General features: G+C 45.7%; 1 long non-coding RNA gene across 1 annotated transcript in view; it reads right to left on the reverse strand.

Moving 5' to 3' along the window:
• The window catches only part of LOC108286397, a 13,375-nt gene extending 11,062 nt beyond the window's left edge, over window positions 1-2,313 (reverse strand). Inside the window, exon 1 of the long non-coding RNA XR_001817912.2 lies at window positions 1,852-2,313. This is a non-coding gene — a long non-coding RNA (uncharacterized LOC108286397). The remainder of the gene's footprint in view (window positions 1-1,851) is intronic.
• Window positions 2,314-17,951: the final 15,638 nt, after the last annotated feature.

Here is a 17,951-nt window from a genome sequence, read left to right on the forward strand (position 1 = left end):
ATCCTGTCATTTTCAACAACACAGATGAACCTGGAGGATGTTATGCTAAGTAAAATAAACCAGATACAGAGACACAAATCCTGCGTGGTCTCACTTCTATATGGAATCTGAAATAGTCAAACGCATAGAAGCTGAAAGTAGAATGGTGGTTGCTGAAGGCTAGGAAGAGAGGGAAATGGAGAGGTGACAGTCAAGGGGTACAAAGTTCCAGCTATGCAACTTAAGTTCTTAAAGATTTAATGTACAGCCTAGTGCCTGTCATTAACACTACTGTATTATACACCTAAAATTTCCTAAGCATGTAGATCTTATGTTAAGTGTTCTTACCACACACACTCAATAATGATAATAAAGGGAGGTAGGCCAGGTATAGTGCCTCATGCCTGTAATCCCAGCAGTTTGGAAGGCCAAGGCGAGAGGATCACTTGAGCCCAGGGGTTCAAGGCCAGCCTGGGCACCATGGCAAAACCCATCTCTAAAACAAAAAAAAGAAAAAAAAGCCAGGATTGGGGGGTCCATGCCTGTAGTCCCAGGTACTTGGGAGGCCGAGGTGGGAGGATCAATTGAGCCCAGGAAGTTGAGGCTGAAATAAGCTGTGATTGTGCCACTGCACTCCAGCCTGGGTGACAAAAAAAAGACCCTGTCTGTAGATGGATGGCTGGCTGGATGGAGGGATGGATAGATAGATAAATAAATAAATAAAGGGAATGGGAGAATCTTTGGAAGGTGACGGATATATTCATGGCTTTGATAGTGGTGATGGTTTCAAGGCTGTGTATAAGTATCCCATCAAGTTGTATGTATCAATATGTACAGCTTTTTACATGTTAATCATAGCTCCATAAGGTGTTTTTTTAAAAGACAAATTACTCAATTTTTTTTTTTAGGGGTAAAGACTATAAATGGGTAATTCACAAAAGAGGTGCGAAAAAGGACTTGTAAAACGTATTACAAAAAAAAATATGTTCTACCATACCAAGTCTTAAGGGAAATACAAATTAAGCAAAACTTGTCACCCATCAAAAGGGCAGCAATTTAAAAGTCTGATAGGCACTAGCAGGCCTGTAAGGGTGCTGCTCCCAGAGGATGCTGGTGCCCCATGTATCAGGACAGCTGCACTTTGGAAGCCCTTAGAGCTAGAAATGTGCACACCATGCAACCCAGCAATTTCCCTTCTGTCTTATCTACCCTCGAGAAATGTATACGTGCACAAAGAAAGCATCTCTGAAGCAGCATTGGAAATAGCAGAAGCCTAAATGCCCATCAATATCAAAATGCCTCAGTAGATTGAAGCAGTTCACAGCATGGAGTTTTATACAAAAATGTTTAAAAAGTGACTTGGATCTGTGTGCATGCAAATAGATCTTTAAGAGGTATGGTTGAATGAAAAAAATAATTTACAGAGCAGTGTATGTGTAAAAAAAACAACCAAACTCATCAATAACAATTTGCATGCCTTGGCCAGGTGTGATGGCTTATGCCTGTAATCTCAGGTATTTGGGTGGCCAGGGTGGGCAGACCTCTTGAGGCCAGGAGTTTGAGACCAGGCAGGCTAACATGATGGAACCCTGTCTCTAGTAAAAATACAAAAATTAGCTGGGCATGGTGGCATGCACCGGTAGTCTCAGCTACTCTGGAGAATGAGGCAGGAGAATCACTTGAACTTGGGAGGCGGAGGCGGAGGCTGTAGTGAGCTGAGATCATGCCATTGCACTCCAGCCTGGGCAACAGAGCAAGACTCCTTTAAAAAAACAAACAAAAATGTACACCATCGTTTTAATGAAGTCAATATATGTTGCAAAAACAGGAAACATTTCTGAAAAAAATTTACAGTCAGTGCTTCAGTCTTACCTATTGGGGAATTGAAGAGGGTAGACATGGATTTTTAGGGGTCCAAGGAGGCTTTAGGGTTCTCTGCAATGTTACAGGGTTTTTTTGGAGGCAAATGGGTTATGGGACCCATGTAAAACAGAGGTTAGTTTTTGAAAGCGGCCTGGCTGGGGAAGGAGACTGCATCTAGGGCTCTGGGCATAATGCAAAGTGAAAAGCTGAGAGAATGACTGGGAAGGAATGCTAGTGAAAGGTTCTTTAAACAAACACCCTCTGGGCTCGCCCTGGGAGAAAGAGAGGAGAATGAGAAAGCCAGAAAACCTGGAGCAGCAGGCGGGGAAGGGGAAAAGCCAGATTGGGGCAGGGCATTGGGGATTGCCTTGTCCTTAGTGTGCTTGACTTTTCAGCCGGCTGGGAACACACAGAAATGCATTTCCTGATGCTTAAGTTTCCAGCTGGGACAACAGAGGTTCTTCCCACAACCCCTCCTCCTCCCTTAAACTGAAGATCTGTTTACCCTGCTGCTCAGACAGGAAGTCTTGATTATTTTTGCATGGGGACCTAGAAAGAAAAATCAGTGGTCCTTCCGCTGACTGCACTGAAGGCACCATCCGGAGGAAGTAGAGGGTGGTCCTGGGCATGCCTGCTCTGCCCAGGGCTGTTACAGCAGGGCAGGTCTGCCCCTTCCCATGGAAGCTGAGGGTCCTCAGGCTTACAGGGTGGATCTGCGATTGCAGCCGCCTGGCCAAGCCTCAGCCCTGGGCTCAACACCCCTACCCAGAGCTCCACCTGTGCAAGATAACAGAGTGAAAGCAAACCTGTCTCCAAGGCTCCATGGCATGTGGGCTCTGGAGTCTGATCTGACTTCACATCCCAGCTCAGCCCTGAAGCTAGCATGTGTATCTCTGCGCAACCTCAAATTTGCCATTGCAATTGCTGGGAACTAAGCAAAACAATGTGTATTGTAGAGCTCTCAGTCGATGCATGGCACTCAGTGAGTGGTGGTGCCAGTTAGTGATAATGATGCTAATAAAATACATCTCCTCCTGTATTTTCAAGGCCTTTATCAGAACAGCAAACCAGCCAGCGTGGTGGCTCACACCTGTAATCCCAGAGCTTTGGGAGGTCCAGGCGGGAGGATCGCTTGAGGCCAGGAGTTCCAGACCTGCCTGGGCAACATAGTAGGATCCTGTCTTAACCAAAAATTTAAAAAATTAGCTAGGGTTGGTGATGTGCATCTGTAGTCCTAGCAGCTTAGGAGGCTGAAGTGGGACGATCTCTTGAGCCCAGGAGTTGGAGGCTGCAGCCAGCTGTGATTGTACCACTACATTCCAGCCTGGGTGCCACAGTGAGACCTCATCTCCGAGAGAGAGAGAGAGAGAGAGAGAGAGAGACAGACAGAACAGCAAATCATTGCATAATATAAATGTGGTTTCCAATGGTATTTAAACAAAATAATTTACCTTTAGCGTGATGTGTGAGAAAAGCTCTAATTTAATTCAGTAACTCTCCCCCCCCCCAGGTTTGTTAAAGTTTTATTGTTAATGTTTCCTAAATCTTTGTGAAGGTTTAGGAGGGAGATTCCAATGAACTTGGCTTGCCAGTGGCCAGTGAATAAGTTGTTTCTAGGAGGCAGAGGCAGAAGGAAAGCTTGAGCCCAGGAGTTTGAGACCCACCTGGGCAATATAGCAAGACCCCATTCTCAAAAAAAAAAGAAAAGAAAAAGAAAGAAAAAAAAGGAGTTGTCTCCTCCTCCCTGACAGGGAGGTGTTGAGAGACGTATCTCTTCCACAGTCGTGTTAGCTGGTCCAGGCTGGAGCCTGATGAGGCTGATGATGGGGTGGGGAGATGATGGGCATCTCCTCCCCGGGGCAAGGCCAGGACCAGGATGATGGCATTGAAGCACTTGCCTGGGGGCAGCATTTAAGGAGGTGCCCAATAATCCAGTAATAAGATAGATAATACTTTAATGCAACATTTTAAAAATAAAAACCAATGCAAAAAAAAAAAAAACAAAAACATAAGACGAACAAAATTTCCCCGTACTAGACCATACTTCTAGCTGCTCGGGCTAGGACTTCCTGACCCTGCCAGTTCTTAGGTTTCTAACATTACCTTTCCTGGGTTCTCTAGGGCCGGCCTCTGTCTGCCTAGGTCTACAGGAAGGGATATGGGAGGCAGGTTCTGTGGGGATGAGCTGGGAAACCTGTCCATTTTTTGTTGTTGTTGTTTTTGAGATGGAATCTCACTCTGTTACCCAGGCTGGAGTTCAGTGGCACGATCTCGGCTCACTGCAACCTCCATCTCCCAGGCTCAAGCAATTCTCCTGCCTCAGCCTCCTGAGTAGCTGGGATTACAGGCACACACAACCATGCCCGGCTAATTATTTTATATTTTTAGTAGAGACGGGGTTTCACCATCTTGGCCAGGCTGGTTTCAAGCTCCTGACCTCAAATGATCCGCCTGCCTCAGCCTCCCAAAGTGCTGGGATTACAGATGTGAGCCACTGCACCCAGCCCTTGGAAAGCTTTCTGGACACAATCTTGTGTGTGTGTGTGTGTGTGTGTGTTTAATTTTTTTTTATAACCTTTTTGAGACAGTAAGAGACTCAAACAAAAGAAAGCATAGAAACAAGGGCCAGGAACACGACACTGTCTAGTAGAATAAGCAGATTTGAAAACTGTTTTGGAAAAAGCTTTCTACTTTTCATTGTCTGATCTTTCAGAAAATACCCAAGGGTTTGCAAAATGAAGAAGAATTTTTTCATTTTTAAGCACTTTCACCTTCACCAAACAATGCGGCTGTCACACGTACTGGGCCAAAGGCAGACACTATCTTCCCCTCCAGGATCTGAGCGTTTTGTTCACCTGGCTTGTGAGCTCAGTGGATATGGTTTCAGGCACACCCCTTCCCAATCTGAGGCTCGTCCCTCCATCCCTGGTCAGTGGGGCTGGAGGCCCAGTCCCCAGGGATAGTTCCCCACCGGGAGGGAACAAGAAATGACAGCAATTTACCTATGAGGTATTCTCTTATGAGACAAAACATTCATTGGTTGGACCCCCTCCAGAAGAAATGGGATTGGGGAAAGGGAAAAAAAACCCAACAACAACCAACCCGTCTATTTCTGGAAGTTGCAAGTTGTGTGATGAAACCATGTTTGTTGCAATACAATGTATTCAAATCCAACGGAATGAAGGATAACTATATAGCTATAGGCAAATATCCTGCCATTCTTTTTCATATTTCAAAAAAAAATTAATTTGGAAATATTTTGAAACAAGATAAACTGTTTGTGGCCAATTATTTAAGGTATGGGTGCAAACACACTGCTGGGAGGTCCCCGGATCTATCAAGGATGGGTGGGGCTGGGTCAGGTGAGGCAGAGGACACCCAGGGAGAAGAGGGACCCCACTTCCAAAAGAGACAGTAGCAGAGGCTTGAAGGTAGGGTTTATTTCAAGTTTTCAGGTGAACAGTGCTTTTAAAAAATGAATTCTATAATTTGTTATATTAATAATATCCTTTAAATTATCACAGAAAAATGCCATATGAGTGCACGATAAGATAGAAATCCTTTTTGTCCTTCTCTTTTTCCTGTGGACTTCATTTCAGAATCACTAAATTTCGTAGCACCTTGGTTTTTTGTTGTTTTGCCAAAAAGAAACTTTTCTGCTCAATAGTATATTAATGCAGAATAGAAATAAAGATGCTTTAAAAAATTCTTTCATGCACAAAAGGAGATGGTTTTCAACAGATAATTTTACATATTTACATATTTTACCTTAAGCATTTTGTAGTCTCTGCCTACTGGTGAATGGATCAGATTTTTACACGCTTTCAAAATGAACCAGTTTGGCTTCTAAGCCATTGCAAGGACGGAAATGAATTCTAACTTTTTTTTTTTTCACTTCATTTTCGCATCTTCACATTTCCTTATTTCACATGGTTTCAAATAAAATGCCTCCAGCATGATTTTTCCTTTCTCAAGAGCAAAGTGAATGTGACTTTTCGGAGGGGTCACAGGATGCCCGGGAGGCCTGTGGCTGTGGCTGGATGGCTGCCTGCTTTCAGCTTGACTGAAGGGCTTGTCAGAGTTTTCACCTCCTAAGAAATGAGCCCCCGGGCTGGCCAGAAGCAGGAGAAGGCAGCAGCTTGAGCCCCACACTGGTTCTTTCCCACTGACATCAAATCCTGAGGTTTTAAAATTAATCCCACACTAAGACAGTTCTTCATTGTGGTGCCTGTTTGAAATTAGACCAGCAATAAGGACCCTTCTAAGATGCCTCGTTGTTAAGATAGGCCCCTGTTGGAGCTGAACAGCTGCCTGCCAGGAAGGGAGTGGGAAGGGGGAGGTACAGTGCGTGGGTGAGATGCCCCAGCAGCCCGGTCAAGGTGACTGTTTGGCCTGGCCTGGGGTGCCGCCGGGCGGCGCCAGGAAGTGGCTGAGGGCCCAGATGGCTGGGCTGCCTCGGGCTCCTGTGACCCGGAGCCACCGCTGCTTCCCGGATCTGAGCCCGATGATTGTCCCCGGCTGAGAACCGCTCTTCACCTCAGGTCACACGGATTCCTTGAGTTCTAATCAGTGTTTTTGTTAAAGGGAACTGGAGACGTAAAAGGAACTAAAACTGAACATTAGCAGTGAAAATAAATAAATTAAATAAAATAAAGCAAAGAAGGCAGTAATTTCTCCATGGGTGAGAAGCCCCCTGCTCCCCCTGGGGGTACAGGATGGGAGCTGGGCAAGACACTGCTGCCACCCCTGCTACTTTTGCTTGTTTTGCATGAGGAGTTGTGGTTTTGGGGGGGGGGGGTTGTTTGTTTGTTTTTTGTGGTTTTTTTTTGAGACAGGGTCTTGCTCTGTCACCCAGGTTGGAGGGCAGTGGTGTGATCACAGCTCACTGTAGCCTCAACCTCCTGGACCTCCTGGGCTTAAGCCATCCTCCCACCTCAGCTTCCTGAGTAGCTGGGACTACAGGTGCATGTAACCACGCCTGGCTAATTTTTTTTTTATTTTTTGTAGAAACAGGGAGGGTCCCCCCTATGTTTCTTAGGCTGGTCTTGAACCCCTGGGCTCAAGGGATCCTCCAGCCTTGGCCTCCCAAAATGCTGGGATTACAGGCATGAGCCACTGCACCAGGCCTAAATGAAGAGTTTTTGTTCCTCCAGCACTGTGGCTTCCATAGCAGCTGCCACACCTGGAACATGCTGGGAGTCCCATGCAGCTGAGCAGGCCAGCCTGGTTGCTAGAAGCTGCCTTTACTCTCTGCAATGGGGGCAGCTTAGTAGGCTCTTTGATGGACACTGGGCACTGGGCTCCATCCACAGCCTCTGTGTGACCTACGGGCTTTTCACTCAGCAACTAAGAAAACATTTCTCAGGGAGAACAAACATTCGCAGTACATGAATAGTAACTGAGGAGTAGTTAGAGCTTATGTGGTTTGAATGTGACCTTCTTCCCAGACTAGACAGGAATAACAATTTAGTTATTTTCAATAACAGCTATACTTCTAAATAATGAGATAGTGGAAACCTTTCCATCAGTGACTCCATTCGAAGCCCTGGTTCAGTGACAATGGTCACTGTGCCACTGTGACCTGCCTGCACATGGGTCTGGGTCTTTAGAAACAGAAAGTGGCTGTTAAGCACTTTTATTTGTGCTGCACAATAATACATAATCACTGCTACAATTTCCTGGTATTCTTATTTGGAAAAGGACTCTGCGGTGTGGGATTCTGAGATTCCCAGGATAAGTGCACGCTGCAGAGGTTTTATCTCATTTGAGTTGCTTCTTTTAACCCTTGGCAGTGGTTTTGAAGCAAAGGGGCATGTGAAGGCAGCCTGAGTATTTTGTAAACAGCCAAAGCTGATTTCTCAAAAGAGCGCTTTTTGTAGCATAATGGTCTCTGTCAAACTCCTCTGTCTATTCTGAGTGCCGGAGATGTGCTGGGTCTGGTCCTCAAGTCCAGAAAGTTGGAATGACAGCGCCTCCTTCTCTGTTTTAATCTATTTCACCTCGCTGAGGCAGATGGATCAGAAGCTCACAAGGAAAACCAATGCCCTTTCCCGCAGCAAAATTAACCAGAATCACGTGGAAAACAATCCAAGCCTTGTAGGAGAGGGGAGCCATTAAAATGTGCCCTGAGCAATAGACTGCACCCAGTCTTGCAAACTCACTCGCCAGGCAGCAGCAGACAGGAGGCTATTCCCTGGGATGGAGGGAACCTTGTCGTAGTGCCACAATTAAAATCAGCTCCTCTGCCAAAAAATAAAAGGGAGGAGGGAAGAAGGAGAACATCAAAGACAGATTGAAATGTGTAGTTAGTAATAAGAGTGGTCTCCTCTTGAACCAAAGCCTGCAGCAATTCACGGCCCCCTTGTTAATGAGAAATTTTGACCTCTGGTTTGTAAGTTAAACTTGTAATCCCAGCTAATGAAGTAAATCACTTCCAACTTGAGTCTGTTGTTCCCTCTCCACTTTGCACAGTGGGTCTGAGAGCAGGAATCCGGGTCCAGGCACACAAATCTAGGGGAAGCAGAATTATTCTGTGATAGTTTCTCACATGGTGAGAGTTTCTTGCTCATGGTCATCCTGTGGGCATGCATTGTGGATCCATCAATTATTTTATTGTAACTTGTATATTGATGAAAGAGAGACTGTTAGATAGACTCTGGGTTGAAGGACACCGTGCAGGAGTTCCACCAGGGACCCTACGCACTACATTTCTTCATTCTTTAACAAATAGAAAGGTGTGGCCCAGCATGGTGGCTCACACTTGTAATCCCGGCACTTTCAGAAGCCGAGGTGGGTGGATGGCTTGAGGCCAGGAGCTCGAGACCATCTTGTCCAACACAGTGAAATCTTACCTCTACTAAAAATACAAAAATTAGCCTGATGTGGTGGCGCGTGCCTGTAATCCCAGCTACTCAGGAGGCTGAGGCATGAGAATCCCTTGAACTTGGGAGGTGGCGGTTGCAGTGAACCAAGAGCACACTACTGCACTCTAGCCTGGGCGACAGAGTGAGACTGTGTTTCAAAAAAAAAAAAAAAGAAAGAAATGTGCATTACTTAGCTCCACGCCAACGATTAAACATCAATTTCGGAGCTTTGCACATGGTAGGAGTTGGTGCGAATTTGCTGAAGAAATGCTGCTGAATGGAGAAAAAGTGATTTGGGTGACTTGGGGTTTTGAGGGAAGAAAGCACAGCTAAGGAATGTGAGTCCTAAAAAGGCAGGACTAAGGAGTTTGAGCTGGCTGACTTCCGGCTTTATTCAGATTTGGAGGGTAGAAGGGAAAGAAAAGCCATGTGTGAAACCAGATACAGCTGGGGCGCTAAGGGCTTTCTTCTCCTAGTGACAGATTATAGCTGGGAGAAATGGTCTAAAAAATTACCCTATTTTAATTGCATGAGGGCAAAAGTAGGGTATCACGCTATTGTTGTGTCTAAAAGAGATTTCTTTCAGATAGTTGTTGACATTCTGTTTAATACTCAGACCTATTTTTATTTGATTTAATGACAGATCACGTTCTATTTCTCCCAGCTAGTGTAAATTCTCTCAATATTTTCCAGATTACTTTGTAAGTTATCTTAGCTTCTGATTGGGCAACAATTATATTTAGTTGTTTTTTTTTTGCCAGGAGACAACACAGCCACACGGTGTGGCACTACCGTTAGGGCAGTAACCGTTGGGGTTGCTGAATTGTTTGAGGATGAATCTTTTGCAGTGGTTCTTTTTTTTTTTTGAGATGGAATCTTGCTCTGTCACCCAGGCTGGAGTGAAATGGCACGATCTCGGCTCATTAAAACCTCTGCCTCCTGGGTTTAAGCGAATCTCCTGCCTCAGCCTCCTGAGTAGCTGCGATTACAAACATGTGCCACCATGCCTGGCTAATTTTCATGTTTTTAGTAGAGACGGGGTTTCACCATGTTGGTCAGGCTGTCTGGAACTCCTGACCTCATGATCTACCCGCTTCGGCCTCCCACAGTGCTGGGATTACAGGTGTGAGCCACTGCACCTGGCTTTTTTTTTTTTTTTTTCCCAGACTGGGTCTTGCTCTGTTGCACAGGCTGGAGCATAGCTCACTGCAACCTCCAACTCCTGGGCTCAAGAAGCTATCCTCTCATCTCGACCTCCTGGGGTAGTCTTTTGGGGAATATTGTTTCTCCCACAAGTGGAGAATGCCTTTTCTGAAGTTCAGGCCACTACTCCCCTTCCTAGGTTTTACTGGTGGTGGGGACATGGTAGCCCCTCTAACCTGCTGGGACCACAGGGAATTGATGTGAGTTCCCAATGGGGGAGAGGTGGATGTAGCCCCCACTCTCTAGTCAGGGTCTTTGTGACAATTCCAAACCCCAAATGGAAAATGGGTCTTTTTTTTTTAGATAGAGTCTCTCTCTGTCATCCAGGCTGGAGTGCAGTGGTGCAATGTCACCTCACTACAACCTTTGGCTCCCCGGTTCAAGTGATTCTCCTGCCTCAGCCTCCCAAGTAACTGAGACAACAGGCGCACACCACCGCACCTAGCTAATTTTTTAAATTTCTTTTTTAGTAGAGACGGGGTTTCACCATATTGGCCAGGCTGATCTCAAACTCCTGACCTCATGATCTGCCCTCCTCGGCCTCCCCAAAGTGCTGGGATTACAGGCATGAGCCACTGCGCCTGGCTGGAAAATGGGCCTTATTCAGAAGATGAGGGGAAGCTGACCCCCTTTTTCCCCCCTCTCTTATGTTGGACATTCTTGTCTCTCTCATAGCTTGGCAACTATTGACCTAAAAGGTTTCTGGAACCTTCTTCAAGCTCTCTGGGTATGGAGCAGGAGTTTGGGAGGGGGATGTTTTTCAACCACTGACTCTTGTTATTTCTGTTGAAGGACATGCAGACATAGCCTTCTTGTGTCTCTCTGGTTTTTCATTAGACAAGGCAAAGCATTTGGGCATTTCTTCTGTTTATGTGACCCCATGGAGAGCTCTGGGATGACCCTCTAGGCAGAAAAAGTCACTGACCAGTGTCTGAAATCTGAGGATGTCAGTGGCCTAAGGCTGGGCATGTAGGTCTACTCCAAACAACGGTGCATTCTCGATCAAGAGATTTGCATAATTTAATTTTTTCCTCTGAATGTGAGCATGTATAAAATGTTAATTTCGTCAACAAGTGGAGAAAATGCCACAGTGAGTCTGTTCTCAGATGGGATACCTGCTATGTGGAGAAGCCTGTTGAGAGGGCCGTGAACATCATCATGGTTTATTAGTCACACAGGCTTTTCCCTTTGTTTCTGTTCATTTAATTCAAAGCGAAACAACTCAGCATGCAAAACTAAAATTAGCTGGGAAAAAAAAAAAGGTGTAAGTGAATAAACAGGCTGATCCATTAGAGTCGATGGGTTATGGGCTCCCTTGCCACTCCTCAGACAGCGGCCTATTAAAAGTGGTAATGTCCGCTGCCAGCAACGCCCCCGGCAGAGAAAGAAGGCTGAGGCAGACCTATTTCACATGCATCAGACACAAGAATTAAATAGACCAATGTTCCCTAAAAGACTGAAGTACATCTCTTTCTGACGTTCATTTCAGGCAAAAATTCATTGATCTCAGTATGTCCCTTGGCAATTATAAAATATTAAATCCAAGTCACACTTTTCTAGTTGGCTTAATTTTTTCTCTTTTCACAGCTTTCTATTTGATCAATTTTAACAAGTCAGGAATAGCATCTAATAATAAAAAAAAAGTGCAGACTTTTAAAAGTTTGTTCTTTTGACATTCTTTCCTTGTTATTTTGTTTTGGGTTTGCATTAACTTTGCATTATAGAAAATGACTTGGATGCTATTTTAACAAACAGAACATGAGAGGGCCAGAAGGTTCTTTATTGAGAGTGATATTCATTAGTAGGCAGTCAATGATAAGGACACAGCCTGACTTTAAAGATTTTTTTTCTTTTTTAGCACACGCCTAAACAGCCTTCTTATTGTTTTGTTGTTATTAATGCTCCCTCATTCCAAAACTACCATGTGGTTTAAGCTAGGAGTATTAGATAGGGCTAGAGGTTTGACTATGCTCCACTGAGACTTACAAAAGATGCATATCCTCTTTCCCCATTTTTTTGCATATGTAATTTTTTAGCTTTTGAAGTTTGTTAATTCGGAATATAACATAAATGCTAGCATAGACACACACGATAAAAATGCAGAATTTGGGGAGCCTATTTTCATTAGAATATCAATACGGGAATTATCTGGGGAAAATATTGCATAATAGTCACTTTACACTCTGCTTCTTGCCATAAATTATATGATCATCCTTCAAAACTTATAAATTTATTTTTATAGCATATAGAATCATTCCCTATGAAATAATAAATTCTGAAATAAATCTGTGACTTCCTCCCTATTTTAGGTTTTCCCATGAGAACAGTTATTCATTAATTGTCTACCGTGTATTGATGGCTTCATTAATTTCTTGCTTTTTTTTTTGAGACGGGGTCTGGTTCTGACACCCAGGCTTGAGTGCAATGGCACAATCTTAGCTCACTACAACCTCCACTTTCTGGGCTCAAACCATCCTTCCCACCTCAGCCTCCCAAGTAGCTGGGACTACAGGCATGTGCCACCATACCCAGCTAATTTTTGCATTTTTGGTAGAGATATGGTTTCACCATGTTACCCGGCTGGTCTTGAACTCCTGGGCTTAAACCATCTTCCCTCCTCAGTCTCTCAAAGTGCTGGGATTACAGGCTAAATGTTTTATTTATATTCTTTCATTTAACACATAAATCCATGAGGTCATGGTGTAGTCACCACTTTTCAGATAAGAAGTCCAAGGGGACCACAATCACCCAGTCACTACCTTCCTTGACCAGCTAGGCCAGTCCTTTTGGGGTTTTTGTGCATCGGGATTAGAAATAAAGAGGAGGGAGGGAAGGTCAGGGTCAAGAGGAAGAGGCCTGCAGAAGACTGCCAGGGAGTGTGAAAAGACCAGCAAGTGCAGCCTTCCAGTCAAGAGGCAGGAGAGAAGGGACAGGTTTAAGATGCAGCCCTTGTGATCTTGTATTCCATCAGAGTGTTTGAGAAATGGCAGGATTGAACTTGTCTGACTTTGAAATTACATTTAAGCCAATGGATTCAGTTTCTTTGTCTGAGACACTGACCTGAGACTGGACCACATGGGTGACAGCTTTATAAGCACCAAAGTTGTTCTGAATGGCCAATTATAAACAATGTTTCAAAGGGAATTCCAAATCAAGGCTGAGCATGGGGACACGAAAGCTCTAAGCCCGGTGGCTCTGGGCTCGCAATAGGCCTTGCTTGGGTCTCTAAAGAAGCCTCAGGTGTCCTTATCTGCACACTGTCTATGGCTGCCGTTGTCATTCTCTTTCTGTTCCTGTTCTTTCTTCATGCCCAGGCCTCCTCTTCTTTCTCACCATGCAATAGTCATGAATCATATTCTTCTTTCTGAGGGGAAAAGAATTTGACCCTTTCAGATAATGAGTGCCCTCAGGGTCCAAACTGTGCTGTGAGCCATCTGTCACATCTGCTTGTGGGACCCTAAGACCAGGAACAGCAGGGTGTACCACTGTGGTGAACCCACCCACCTCTGGACCTCCCACAGTGGTGTCCCCTCTCTAAGTCACCAGCTCCCTTTAGGGTCTGCCCCTTCACGTGACTGCTGGGACCTCTTCTGCCACTCCAGCACCTAGAACATGGCTTTTCATAGAATCGGTGTCTAGGAAAGATCTGTTGCACAGAAGCATGGATGAATGGATAAATGGGTGGGAGGATGAATGGGTGGGTGGATGGATGGATGGATGGGTGGGTGGGTGGATGGATGGGTGGATGGATGGGTGGATGGATGAAGAGATGGATGGATAGGTGGGTAAGTGGATGGGTGGATAGGTGAATGCATGGGTAGGTAGATGGATGGGTGGGTAGTTGAGTGGAATGCATGAATGGGTAAATGGGCGGATGAATGGGTGGGTGGATGGGTGAATGGTTGGATAGGTGGGCGGGTAGGTGGGTGAATGGCTGAATGTATGCGTGGATGGATGAGTGAGTGAGTGGTTAGGTGGATGGACGGGTGGAGAGGGTGAATGAATGGACAGGTAAATGGGTGGATGGGTGGGAGGGTGAGGAGGTGGGTGATATGGTTTGGCTGTGTCCCCACCCAAATCTCATTTTGAATTGTATAGTTCCCATAATCCCTACATGTTATGGAAAGGACCCAATGGGAGGTAATTGAATCATAGCGGTGGTTACCCCCATGCTATTCTTGTGATAGTGAGTGAGTTCTCACGAGATCTAATGGTTTTATAAGGGTTGTTTTTTTACCTGTTTGCCTGGCACTTTTCTCTCCTTCGACCTTGTAAAGAAGGATGTGTTTGCTTCTCCTTCTGCCATGATTGTAAGTTTCCTGAGGCTTTCCAAGCCATGTGGAACTGTGAATAAATTAAATCTCTTTTCTTTATAAATTACCCAGTCTCAGATATTCCTCACTGAAGCATGAGAATGGGTGAATGGGTGGGTGGATGAGTGAATGGGTGGGTGGATGGGTGGGTGGGTAGGTGAATAGATGAGTGGATGGATGTATAGGTAGATGAATGGGTGGGTGTGTGGGAGGAGGAGTGGGTGGATGGATGAACAGACTGGAGGGTGGTTGACAGATGTTGACAAATTCATGTCGAGAACCAAATATGCTGTACCTCCAAGAGGCATAACATTTTTGAAAGACCTAGGAAGAATACTTCGCATAAAGAAATGTGACCCAAAATCAGTTTCTCAAGGTGTACTCTTCTGATCACTGGTTTTGAGAATCACCAGAGTTTAGGCTGGGCATGGTGGCTCACGCCTGTAATCCTAGCACTTTGGGAGGCCGAGGCAGGCGAATTACCTGAGGTCAGGAGTTTGAGACCAGCCTGGCCAACATGGCGAAACCTCATTTTTACTAAAAATATAAAAATTAGCCAGGCGTGGTGGTGGGTGCCTGTAATCCCAACTACTCAGGAAGCTGAGCCATGGAGAATTGCTGGAACCTGGGAGGCAAAGGCTGAAATAAGCCGAGATCATGCCACTGTGCTCCAGCCTGAGCAACAGAGTGAGACTCAATGTAAAAAAAAAAAAAAAAAAAGAATCACCTGAGTTGCCTATTCATTTGAGTCCCTGAGCTCTGCCCCAGCACCTCAGACCTACTGAATCAGAAATGTACATTTTCCATAGGCACCCCAGGTAACTCTTATGCATCCCACTGTTTGAGACCACGGCTTTTCTACAGGTAAGCTTCAGGAGTCAGGCAGGCTGATCTATTGGAGATGGGGTAGAAAGCCTTACTTGGTCTCGGCAGCTGAAACCTTTTTGTTCTTTGCATCAGCCGTGGCAGCCCCAGGATCTAGCCCTGCCCTCTTCAACATGAGGTTGAGGATGGGTGGATGGATGAATGAGTGGATAGGTAGGTGGGTAGGTAGATGGATGAGTAGGTGGATGGATGGATGAAAGGATGGATGGAAGTGTAGATGGATGGATGGGTAGGTGAATGCGGGGATGCATGGATGGATGGATGAGTGTTTAGATGAATGGGTAGGTGGATGGATGGTTGGGTGGGTGGGTGGATGGATGGATGGATATGTAGATGGATGGATGGGTGCATAGGTGGATGCCACCAGGCAGAGGCTATGCTCTCACAGAGCCCACCCAATTCTACCCAAACTAGGCTTACTTCTCACAGCCTGGGAGCAGGGGTGCCTTTGCAGTTTTGTCTTGCCCCCACCCTCCACTCCACTGCCACCCACAGCCAGCTAGCTCCGTGGGTCCCAGGGACTCTTGAGGAGAAAGTCCTCCAACCTCTCCAGGTCTGCAGCTTGTGCACAAAGGCTAACTACAGGACTGTCCAATTCCCCTCAAGAAGGGGGCCTAGGTATCCCTTCTCCCCAGATTCCATCTCCTCTGGAAGGAGTTCCTGGAATATAGCAGCTGTTGGTGTGTGCTAACAAAACTGTTTCTTTTTTCCTTTTTTTGAGACGGAGTTTTACTCTTGTTGCCCAGTCTGGAGTGCAATGGTGCGATCTTGGCTCACCGTAACCTCCACCTCCCACGTTCAAGCGATTTTCCTGCCTTAGCCTCCCTAGTGGCTGCACCACCATGCCCAGCTAATTTTTGTATTTTTAGTACAGACAGGGTTTCCCCAGGTTGGTCAGGTTGGTCTGAACTCCCGACCTCAGGTGATCAGCCCACCCTGGCCTCCCAAAGTGCCGGAATTACAGGTGTGAGCCACCACACTTGGTCCAAAACTGTTTCTTCTTAGGTGGAACCTCAGTTAGCTCATCTGTAAAATGGGGTTAAAAATAGTAACCTCTTTGCTTCGTTCAGCAGAGGGCAGCTTGGTTGTTTCAGACACTTCATGAATGTGAGTGCCTCGTGCAAGCCTAAAAATACACAAATATAAAGGTATAGGTACACACGTGCACATTTTAACCTTGAGTCCTGAAGTACCTCTGGGGCAATTTCCTTCCTCCATTGGTGGAGCTGGACAAGGCTGTCCTCCTCCCCAAATCCGAACCTTTGTGTGCCTTAGAGGAAAAATGTGCCTCTTGGAGCTCAGCGTGCCATAAAATGTTGCAAAGGCGTTGAGAGTGACTATCTCCCCACATTTCTGTTTACATATTTGATTTTCTTGTTGTATTAGGAATTTGATCAGGTTTGTGATTATCGTTCCCAAGTGCCTATAAACTACAGCCGTGACCAGTGTCTATGAATGGGCTGTCTTGGTGGTGTTTGTATTCATTGAATATTCCAGGTAGCCAAAACAATGTATATACCCCACCCCATGTTAACATCATGTATTTTGCCTATTGTAACATGTTTCTGGAAATTCCCAGATCTTTCGCTCTGAGACTCAACAATATTATCATTCAAATGGTTCCATGTAAAGAGCCCTTTGGTGAACCTGATTTCCCTCTAAGGACATACTCGTTTTGAAGGTCATGGTGTTGACTTGCCAGGGCAGTGACCTGAGAATAACCTTTCTCTGCTACCTGTGTTTCTGCTCCGTGGTGTTAGCATTTGGAAGTCTCTCTCCCTTCGAGTTTCAGCAGCTAAATAAGTTGCAGCCCCTTCAGCTATACTCATAAAAATTTGCTTCCAGACAACATGGTCTGTTTATTGTGTAATAATCGAAATGGCACTAAATTGCCGTGATTGCTGAACACTTAGGAATTGTATTAACCTCTTGAGTGCTAAGTGGTTCTCTGTCATCTTTCAGCTCAGATGTGCGGTAAAAACATGCTTCTGTCCTTGTGCCTCCCTCATTCTGTGTCCTCAGGCCCAAGTCGTGTCCTGGTAGCCGGCTGGACTCTGCTTGTACCCTGATAACCAGAAGAGTGTCCTTCCTGGGTTTGTGGCAGAGATGGGAAGCTGTCCCCAGCAGGGCACCCTGAGACGCTGGATCGGCCAGTCTTGGCCCACAAGGCCCCGCTGCTGTCACCTGGTTTCAGTTGTGTTGTGCGTTGTGTTGTGTGTGTTGTGTGTGACAGTCGCTTTATAGCTTGGTTTGAGACTAGATTCTCCAGAGCAGTGGGGGTAGCTGGCCGATCTGATAAAGCCACTTTCTTGGAGAAGCTGTTCTTAGAGGTGCCAGCCTGGCTGCCCTGCAGGAGGCTGGGTTTCATCGGAGTCCCTGGGCCCTGCCTGCTCCGCTCCTGCGAGCGGCAAGCCCGGGAAGGAAGAGTTAACCAGAAATGGAGCGGCACTGCTCCCGGGCAGGCAGCCTCGCTGCAGAACAGAGCAGCGTTCGTGCTAAGGCAAGTCATTTCCCGAAACACTGCAGACACACGGCCTCGGGCAGCCTAAAACCTTTGGAGACCAAAATGGCTCGCAGGGGTTGGAAGTAATAAGGTGTTTTTCCCTTCTTTCTCCTTCACTGAAATTCTGCGAGGTTGCTCTGCATTTGCTGGGGAACAATGGTGTTGTTTTTGTTTTCTATGGGTATTAAGATCCATTATGCGGTGACATTTTTAAGATTGGTTATCCTGTAGTTTGGTGTTAAATTGAAGTTGTTTGTTTTGAATTTAATTCTTTCATTTTTCAAATGGAAAAAGGCAGCTCTGCAGTGTGCGGTGTGGCTGGCTCACTGAAGTGTGCCTGGA

This window comes from Cebus imitator, unplaced genomic scaffold, assembly GCF_001604975.1.
Source record: "Cebus imitator isolate Cc_AM_T3 unplaced genomic scaffold, Cebus_imitator-1.0 Scaffold318, whole genome shotgun sequence".
NCBI classification, from domain to species: domain Eukaryota; kingdom Metazoa; phylum Chordata; class Mammalia; order Primates; family Cebidae; genus Cebus; species Cebus imitator.